We start from the raw sequence: 9,881 nt of genomic DNA on the forward strand, positions 1-9,881 counted from the left end.
AGATGTAGACAATATTTTCGAAAAAACAAAAAAAGTTTGTAAAGAATGTGACATTGAAGACAATTTTTCTGAGAAGCGACAAAAGCGAATAAAAAGACACGATATAAGCGAAAGATTGACACTGGCTACGAGATTACCCAACAACAAAGTTTTAAAATTCGGATAAATGAATGAATAGATAAAATAATTTCTGAATTCAAATGGTAATTCGAAAAACTACGCAACATTCACCACTTTTTCAATTTTTTGACGGTACAAGGCATAACTACATATTTAATTAAAGACCTAAAAAGACGTGCTGCTGACTTGAGTATCAAATATTCTACAGATATAAATGCCACAGAATTTTGGGCCGAATTAAAAACTTTGAAGAGTCAAGTTGAAGCGATTGCATTATTTAATAAATGTGAATGTCAGTGAAGTGTGGGTCTTCTTAAAGCTATAGTAGAACTGGATTTAAAATAAATGATTACCAACTTAGTAGTCGTGATAAAGATTTTTTAACGATGCCAGTGATGTAGCTTCCTGCGATCTATTTTGCAGCTTACTAAATGAGTAAGCTGAAATTGATAAAGACCTACCTGCGCTCGACGATGGGCCAAGAAAGATTGTCTGGGCTAACAATTTTGTCGATTGAACGCTACACAGCACGGCTTCTCTCATATGACAATGTCATCAAACACTTTGCAATGAGGAAAGCGCGAAAAGAAAACCTATAAGTATCTAGGTAGTTGCTTTTACTTTCTTTGCATTTATGGTTTGCCTTAGCCTTGGGTCTTTACTATCTCTACTAACTATTGTCTGGTGTCATTTATTGTATTGTATTATTGTGAATTTTGGCAAATATTTTCAAATAAAGGTTTTTTTTACTAAGTATATTTTAAGTCTTACAAAGTAGGTAACTATAGATAAAAATTTCGTTCTCAGATTTATATTTATAGACATTTTCATTTTATTGTCACAGCCGAGTAGGATTATAGCATTTTTCAAGGGCGTAATTACATAAGCTCGCACTGGGCGCATAAATGGCTAGTTACGACGCTGGTTGAAAAAACTTCTTTCGAAGGGGAACATCCGTTCATATCACCACAAAAATTTTGGTGAAAATTTTAGAAATATTACAATAATAAAATATATTATTTTTAACCGTTTTTGAAAGATCAGGGGGGTAGGAAGTGATCTTCACACGTTTAAAAAAGGTAGCTTTAAGTAGACGGCAGTTTTTTGTACCAAAAAACATCGATGTTAATTAATTACTCAGCTGCGAGAGCTCAATATTAGTTAAATCTTCTTCTTCGAACATATATGTATCCCATAGACAAATAGAATAAAATTGAAAAATAATTGATCGCCTATATCACTAAATCAAGATGAAGAACATGAAAATCAGAAAAAAATAATATTTTGTCATCATTTACTGTTATACATAATTAATCATGAATATTACGAAGCGTGTAAACATGTGTTTTTACATCTCTTTTGTACGCAATTCAAATTCGAAAAGTGATTTTAAAACGCTGACTTTTTTATTAATCGTTTTAAAGTATTAAGTCTACAATAAACTTTTCTTTTAACACGTTAAAAAAATTTAAAAGGATATATGTGTATTTGGTTGAGTCGAGAAGTTTTCATTAAAACAAAGCAGTTTCTCACATCTTTTTAATTAGTTGATTAACTATTATTATATTACATTTTGTGAATTATATTGTAGTGAATATATAAATGATTTTTTAAAATTCCTATTTTTCAAATCAATAAATTATCAAGAGAATTTTCTGTTTATGTTAGTAAGTGCGTATCCATTAGCCTTTTACAGAAACACTTGAAATATCCTAAGCACAAATTTTATTTCAGCGAAACTACTATACATATCGATAATAAAGCAATAAAAATGTATTTTTTTCTGATATTTATCTCCTTATCTATATTGCTACAATATAAACAATATACAAAAAGCCCGCTAAAAGTCATAATTGATTTTCTATTAACTTGAAGTTTGACTCTGTTGATAAAAAGTGTTTGTCATGAACATTTACTTTGTTACAATCGGTTCCAAAACAAACGTATATGAATATATTCTTAGAAGCAGATAATACCTATAAACAAATTTTTGTGGACATAATTAATTTTTAAAATGTGATTTCTATCCTTATTTTGCACTTTAGTGGCGTTTTTTCTATGGTATACCAATTTAACGTTAAAGCTAAATAAAAAGTAAAATTTTTGTTTATTCATTTCATTTTCAAATGGTTTCTGATAATGATTAGCAAAATAGTTTAAAATATGTAAACAATAGCAACGATCAACGAAACACACAATTATCTTTATTCTAAATTTTCTAGTTTAAACAAAAATTTATATATTAAAATACAAAATAAATAGTAGATTTTACACGTAATAACTAACGTTGTTATAGTAATTTTAAGGTAATGCATGAATATTAACTTGTAACGCGAACTACAATTCGAAATCAATTATAAAAACCGAAGTTTAACAAATATATGTAATTTCAGTCGAAAGATTTATAAACTATAAGATTACTTCTAATCACCAATTAAGGTTTTGGTCTTCAAGATTCGGGCTGTTTTCGCTGTAAAACTGAGAGTACCATTTCCTAAATTTCGCAATTGTCTTATCTTCTGACATGTAAACTGGATTCTTTAAATATATTTTGTAATTCCATATACGAACGTCCCGCTCAATCTATAAAAATAAATATTTCTAATAAATAATACAACTATTCCATGTATATTTTGAGATTTCTGTAATTAGAATAACACAATCTCACCACAAAATGTGCCATAAAAAAGAAGATATAATTAAGTATGGCTGCAAATCGAGTAGGAAAGTAATAATGTTGTATTATTCTTTGTCGAAACGGTCCTTCCGGTATATAGGCAAATACACTCGTTACATTTCCATATATACCTTTGAAATCTACACGATTTATTGCTGGACCAATCTGAAAAATTGAATACATTTGATAATAACACACAACTAATAATTTTACAAAAAAATTAATTATTTTTACACGTATTTAAAATTTATAGTAAGTTATTTTACTTATTAGCACTAATACATGCATTAGCGTAGCTCCTAAGAAGATATTTACACTAATATTCCCATTCCGTTATTTCATTAATTTCATTAATTAAACTTATCTTAATTATTGCTACAATAATTATATTGGTTCCAGAATGCACTACCAAAGTTGAAAAGTACAGAATTTTACAGATTGAAAAAAATGCAAATAATTTTATATAACATCATTTACGCTACATAAAATTGTATAGAACATTGGACTAGAATCAGAATTTGGCCGTGCTCAAACATTTGCGTCATTGCGTTAAGATCATACACAAATTTGGAAAGTTTAATTGATATCTCGGTCGACACTATATTCGACTACTGGCCCATGGCTCACGTAATGCAGTAGATGCTTATATTTACGGCTGGTTAGATGGCAGGCGCTTCAATGGCACTGAAATATCCTTACATTTGTACACGCAATTCGGAAATAAGACAGAATAACAAGTTTTATCTTATCGCTTCCACCGACAGATTTTGTCATCTGTTTTTGCAGGTGAGTATTAAGCTTGATTATTTGAATTTAAGACAATATCTTTGTAATTTGTTTTTTCTACCTCCATTATTTTAGTCTTTTACAAGCTTATGTATATATTATGTACTTCGATTTAGTGTTTTAATAAATCATAATACATGGACTTTCTAATCAGAAACTGTACACGTATAATAGGTTCTAGCGGTAAACGAGGTTCAAGTAGAGAATATATAAACAAAAATATTTCTTTGTGTACATTGTTAGTAAAATTTTAATATCATCAAAAGTAATTAATTACATTTTGACGGTATATAACAGTCTTAACAGACTGTTTTGATGATGAGTCTATTCGTCTTAAACATTTCAATAATATTTTTGCTCTTTTTATTCTGTCTTTGTCTTTTACTTTAAAATCTGTTGCTGTGTTATATACATAAAAACTACTATGAAAAATACAATGGAATAAAAATCGAATAACAAAAAATATATAATTCGAAGTGTCATTTTGCATTATTAATTTCGATTTGTAGAATCTACAGATCATTTACGGCAAACTCGTAAAAATAAACGAAAATATTTATTTGTGAAATTTTCACGAATATTCTGTGCCGTAGTGTATGAGTCAACACGTATATTATAGTATTAATAAATTACCTGTTAAACTTGAAACGGTAACTGTGGTACAGGTATCCCGAACAATTTAAAAGTGCAAATGCCTTCCCATTCGTAACAGTACAATTTTTTGTCACATACTGAAAAGGAGGAGATATTCATTATAGTCTGAACGAATTTCCACCAATTTTCGGGATGAAGAATAATTTTGGACGATATCCCAAATTTGTGAACACAATCGAAATGAGTAAAATCTGCTGGATTTTCAATAATTTCCTACAGTATTTAAATAAAAACGTAAACGATACATTTATTCATTTGGCAAGGTTATAGTATATCGACAAACTTATAAATACCTGAATATGGCAGTTTACAATTTGTTCACTACGACCTTTATACAGCATTCGTCCATTTTCTATTTCTTGTATTACTGGAAGTTTCCACAGAAAAGGTTGTCCTTCTGCATGATGCCACACGTAAATGAATCCGTTTTGCTCAATCGTTTTCCAACTTTTTATTTTAGCAACTTCTTGAACTAAATTTAAAAACATTGGGTAATAGGTGATTTTTTAAATACAGTAGAGCATCGGTTATCCGACCTCCGGTCAATTGTTACATCGGTGAACCGAACGCGTTCTAGTCGGCAAATTCAAATGTCCGCTAGTGATGTGGCGCTACAATATTTGGTTATGTCTTAGCTACTTAAATATTATTTCTGTTAAATTTTTGCGTGGTTTAGCTGGAAACACAGGCTCGACCATTAAAGGAAGGCCAGTATTTAAACCAGGCTTAATTTTCTATTTTTTCGTTATTTTTGTATTTATTTTGTGCAAAATAAAGAAATAATTTAACGATGATTATTATTTATAAAAGATTTTGTTAGGCTTATCATCGATGAAAATTCAACGCGAAGCAGGTTAATAGCGACACACTGATATGCTTATTACATGGGAAATACTAATATACTAATACACTGTACTAATGTATTTTTTCATACTTTTCGATTATCCGTTTTTTTAGTTATTCGACCAACCTCAGTCTCCAATTTAGTCAGATAACCGATGCTCTACTGTATTACTCCAAAAGAAAACAATATCGTTCCAGCATTAGAAGAATATAAGCGTGTGGTTGATTGCTTTTAGAACAACATTTAAAGTGAAATTAGTTATTCAATAAAAACACACGAGTAAATCGAACTGCAATTTCACAGTAAAACGTAGAATTATATATCTCTGTCGAGCGCAAAGGCGACGTAAGAGAATTGTTATAATATTTATTATTACGTACAAAAAGCTTGATCCTAAAATATAAAAGCATTGCATAAGTAAATAGACAAACGGTCAACCTTAGTTTTGCCGTACTACATGTGTAAAAAGACTGCCACCAGCAGCAGACAACGACGTAAACGATTGAAACATTCAATGTATATGTCACATAGCATATCTGGCATCTTCGATCTCAAATTTCCTACTTCGCATATGAACACAACGCAGGCTTGAAATGTACGACAGAAAAATAGCTGCCCCGAGTGATCCTGAAGAGCACCTTCACTGTGTTTCGGTAAACCTGCAGGAATGAGTTATCAAAGTCGAATAAAAACTAATGGTTATGAAACAAGATTTTATTTTTAATTAATGATTATCGAACAACTGTTTAAGTCGTTGTCTCACGGCTAAATGTGAATCAGCTGCTGAGCTGTAATCTTGGTTGCAAACATGCTGCAGTTGCTCCTAGTATCAAGTTATACAGCCACTTGCTAACTCTCGAAGATATAAATATCGTATAAGCTATAAATATGAGTTACACGTGAAGGTATAAAAGACTATCACAATTCCCTCGCAAAATAACACACCATTACTTTAGCGAAAAGCTTTCTTACCTAGAGCATATTTCACGCAGAAGTAACGCACTTCCAAGTGGTACACATCATGTCAGTTCGCTATTTTAGAAATAAATGCATAGTAGGTTGACACAATTTTATCCATTTCTTGTTGTGACAACTGGCGTAAATTCATCACTATGTTGGCACAATGTAGTATTATATCCTCGTACACAACAATACATTCTCAGTGCGTAAACGCTATATATTGTGCCACTTGCAAGTACGAGTTGCACAGCTCCCTGTTATGTATTTGTCTTAATCTTTCAGCCATTTGTGTATGTTGCAGTCTTCTTCTCACATGCGTAGAATTATGCCTAACATAGAAAAGCAGTAAAGATCAAGGTGAAATTATCTGTGCTATCGATTTTAGTCAAACAACCTCTAACACTGACAATCGGTCTATGTAAATTATGCTGTTTGTGTAGTTATAAACTGTTTGTAAATTATCGTGCTGCTTTTCGTACTTTTTATTTTGTCTTTACGTGTAGACCAGTTAAAGATGGTTTATACATATAAGACAGGATTTATGTGCTCTACAATTTTCAGACTGTTTGATGTGGCATATTTCATAATTGACAATGTCTGACGCTGTGTGGTTTATCATATTAATTGTTACAGAGCATATTAATCGTTGAAAACTGCCGAAAAATAACTGCATTAATTACGCAGATATTTTTGTTCAGGAAATAAATTTAAAAGTGATCGTTGAAATGGAACTAATGCACTTTATCCCTATCTATTTGCAATGCTAAAAAAATCAGTTTTGAGCATGAGTTAACAGCAGATATTATTGGCATGGTGTATTAAGTATATCAATTTTTAGTAATCCTCACTTTTTTCGGCGTAAGGTATTTTCACGCAAGAACCATCCTGTCCAGAAAATCGCCAGCCGTGAAAAGGACATTCGATGCAATCCTCGTGAACTTTGCCGTCCGTTCCTAAATGAGCGCCCAAATGAGGGCAATAAGCATCTAAAACAAAACATGTTCCTGTTTTTCCACGAAATATGACGAATTGCTGACCTGTAAAATAATTAATACTATTTTTAATCATAAATTTTTAAAATTATTATCATTGATTTATAAACGTACTTTGCGTACATAAACATTGTGTATTTTATACAATAAACGTATATACTCATTTTTTTACATACCGTTTAATAATTAATCTGTATGACTATAAATATGTGTAAAATCTACACGAAAGCATCTGCTAATTACAGTGCATGCAGAAAAAAGATTTTATAAACAAGAATTATTGCTTATTATTACTAAAATCAAACATTAGATATCTACGAAATATCAATACAAATTTTACTACGTCAATGCATATTGAAATTTAAGTAAGTATTTCTACTAAAAAAATTATTCGTTTATTCATAAGAAACTAATTACAAAGCAGGAATGTAATCAGATATTCGAGTTTAAACTTTACGGATTTGTATGCAAACGAATTTATGAATATTCTTCACACAATACAGTAATGTTAAACTATTAAAATAAAAACAGAATTTTAATGTTAATATTGCCTACGATAGTAAATTCAATGATGTTAAATGCAGAAAGATAGAGAAAAGTAGGAATTTTATAGATTTGGTTTCAAGTTCTTAAAAAAAACAAAGTAAAATAGTAGCTTTTACAGAAATATTTGAAAATGTAAATAAAATATTAACAGATCATAGGGTTAGTAAAGAGGAACTAAAAACATCAGCAAAGTTTACAGGTAAAGCTAAATCAAGGCATTTTACACGTTTTCAAAAGTAAATTCTCTGCAAATAAAGTTTTAACATTGCTTATTGTGTATGACCAGTGAAAAGGTACATTCGTGATTAGAACATAAATAAGACAGTCTGAATGAAAATCAAAGTTCAAATATGTAGTAGCTCCGAAATCATTCGCGAAAATAAACAAGGTTAAAAATTAAGATTCTGTTTTTTCGGATCTAAACAAATTCAATTCCAATGACCCTAAAGACATTAAATGTTATTCGCACGTTTAAACGAAATAGGCTTAAACTGCTTGTGGCCAGCTAATGGGAGAAGGGTTCTGTACAATTTATTTGGTGTCAAAACACATCTTGATGTGACAGCCAGAATTTTTATACATAAAATCTTTAATTATTTTACCTTTTAATTCTTACAGAATTTGTGAAATAAAGATACTCCGCTTGGAAAATATACTTCTCTATAAATGTCAACAATTTTTTCGTTCCATTATCCTAAAGCTAGTATTACAGCATAAGATTACAATTAACATCTGATTTCATCACTTTGTTTTGGTCCCGAAAACACCTTTAACCTCCAGACAATAACCTTTATCTCCAATAACAATTAGTCATATCACGTAGATTTCCAGAAACAAATCTATAGAAGCCCGTTTCTTTTTTTTTCAGAAGGTCTCTCATCAACTAGCAGTCCCAACGACATCCAGGAACTTTTAGGAGACTTTACCGAAAGGCCGCATCTTCGAGCCTGATATTACTAACAGCGATCCTTATCTCAGTCGCGATTTTCATAATTTTGTGAAAAATATTTAAGCAGGAACGAAACTGAACATCTTAGGAATTATCCAGAAAATATGATATCAATTCATATAAACTCACTCTTGGTCCCCTACCTGTATTAGAAAGCTAGAGATGAAAGTCGATAAATTCTCGATGTTAGATATTATATTGGCCTGTTTGTTATCTAATAAATATTTGTTTCATTGTTAAATGGTGTTATTTACTCGTTTATCGCTTACACCTTACCGACGACCCTTCTCTCCTCTTCTACTTGACCTGACTAAAAGAATCTCGACCTCTCGGGATCATTAATTAAACATAAACGTAAACCAGCCATCCTCTGACAAGTGGGCAGGTTTTCTCCGACCTGTTGCCGACGAAAAGAGGTACGGCTTCGTCCTATCTCCGGGGCTACTCGCATTTATGTTTTGAAGGAAAAACAATTTGCCAATCACAGTGTTTATTATCATCTTTTATTTTTTTGAAAATCTTTTACATGCAGTAAAAAAAGGAATCTTGCAATTATAATGCGTTATCCATACTGTGAATGCAATAGAATAATATTGCTAGAATTAAACTTCAATTTCTCGAACAGCCAAGCGAACAGTCTAGACTTAAATTTCATAGCAATTTTCTATGGTTTTTAAAATGACAATAGTACGTTACAATCAAAATGAAACTTTCTACCAGTCTGAAATCGTTCATAAGTAAAGTTAAATAAGTTACAAATGACCCAAAAATATACTGTAAATAAATTCATAATTATTTCTATCTGTTAAAATATAAGTCGGTGTTTTCTCTTTGTTACACATACGTTTCTTTCATTGTTTCAAATACACACTATTACTTTTGTATTGATTAATAGTTGTATAGTTTCTTGGTTAAAAGAAGAGGACATTCTTGCATCTTGTACGTAATCGGTTGGCTTTCTAGTGTTTGAAATTTGACAAGTGTATATAGTTCATAATTATGTGTATTATTACTACATAAATGTTAACTTCTTTGGATGTATACAGCAGAAAAAGAAATTAAAGTTTTCGAAATATGTTTTGTGACTAATTTAATAGCTTGGCATGTATACAAATAGGACAAACAACGTTGAAAATATAACTCGTAAAAACCGAGAAAGAAACCCATATATACATGACATTGAAAATTAGAAGTTTAGTGATTAATTTAGGATAATTTTTTGTTTTTAAATGATATAGTAAGTAAACACCTATTCCGTTAAAAAGACCGTCTATTTTATTATATCAACAACTTATTAATATCTATTCGATAAAAGTTTCTGCAGAGTAGAGTATGCCACACATTCCAAAGTAA

General features: G+C 30.6%; 1 long non-coding RNA gene across 1 annotated transcript; it reads right to left on the reverse strand.

Annotated features, from left to right (window-relative positions):
• Nucleotides 1-2,520: 2,520 nt before the first annotated feature.
• LOC136978813 (uncharacterized) lies at nt 2,521-4,277 on the reverse strand. Its single transcript, XR_010881292.1, has 3 exons — nt 4,217-4,277; nt 2,789-2,962; nt 2,521-2,703 (listed from the first exon to the last, which is right to left on the reverse strand). It is a non-coding gene; the product is annotated as an uncharacterized lncRNA (long non-coding RNA).
• Nucleotides 4,278-9,881: the final 5,604 nt, after the last annotated feature.

This window comes from Centruroides vittatus, unplaced genomic scaffold, assembly GCF_030686945.1.
Source record: "Centruroides vittatus isolate TY-2023 unplaced genomic scaffold, ASM3068694v2 contig_551, whole genome shotgun sequence".
Lineage (NCBI taxonomy): Eukaryota > Metazoa > Arthropoda > Arachnida > Scorpiones > Buthidae > Centruroides > Centruroides vittatus.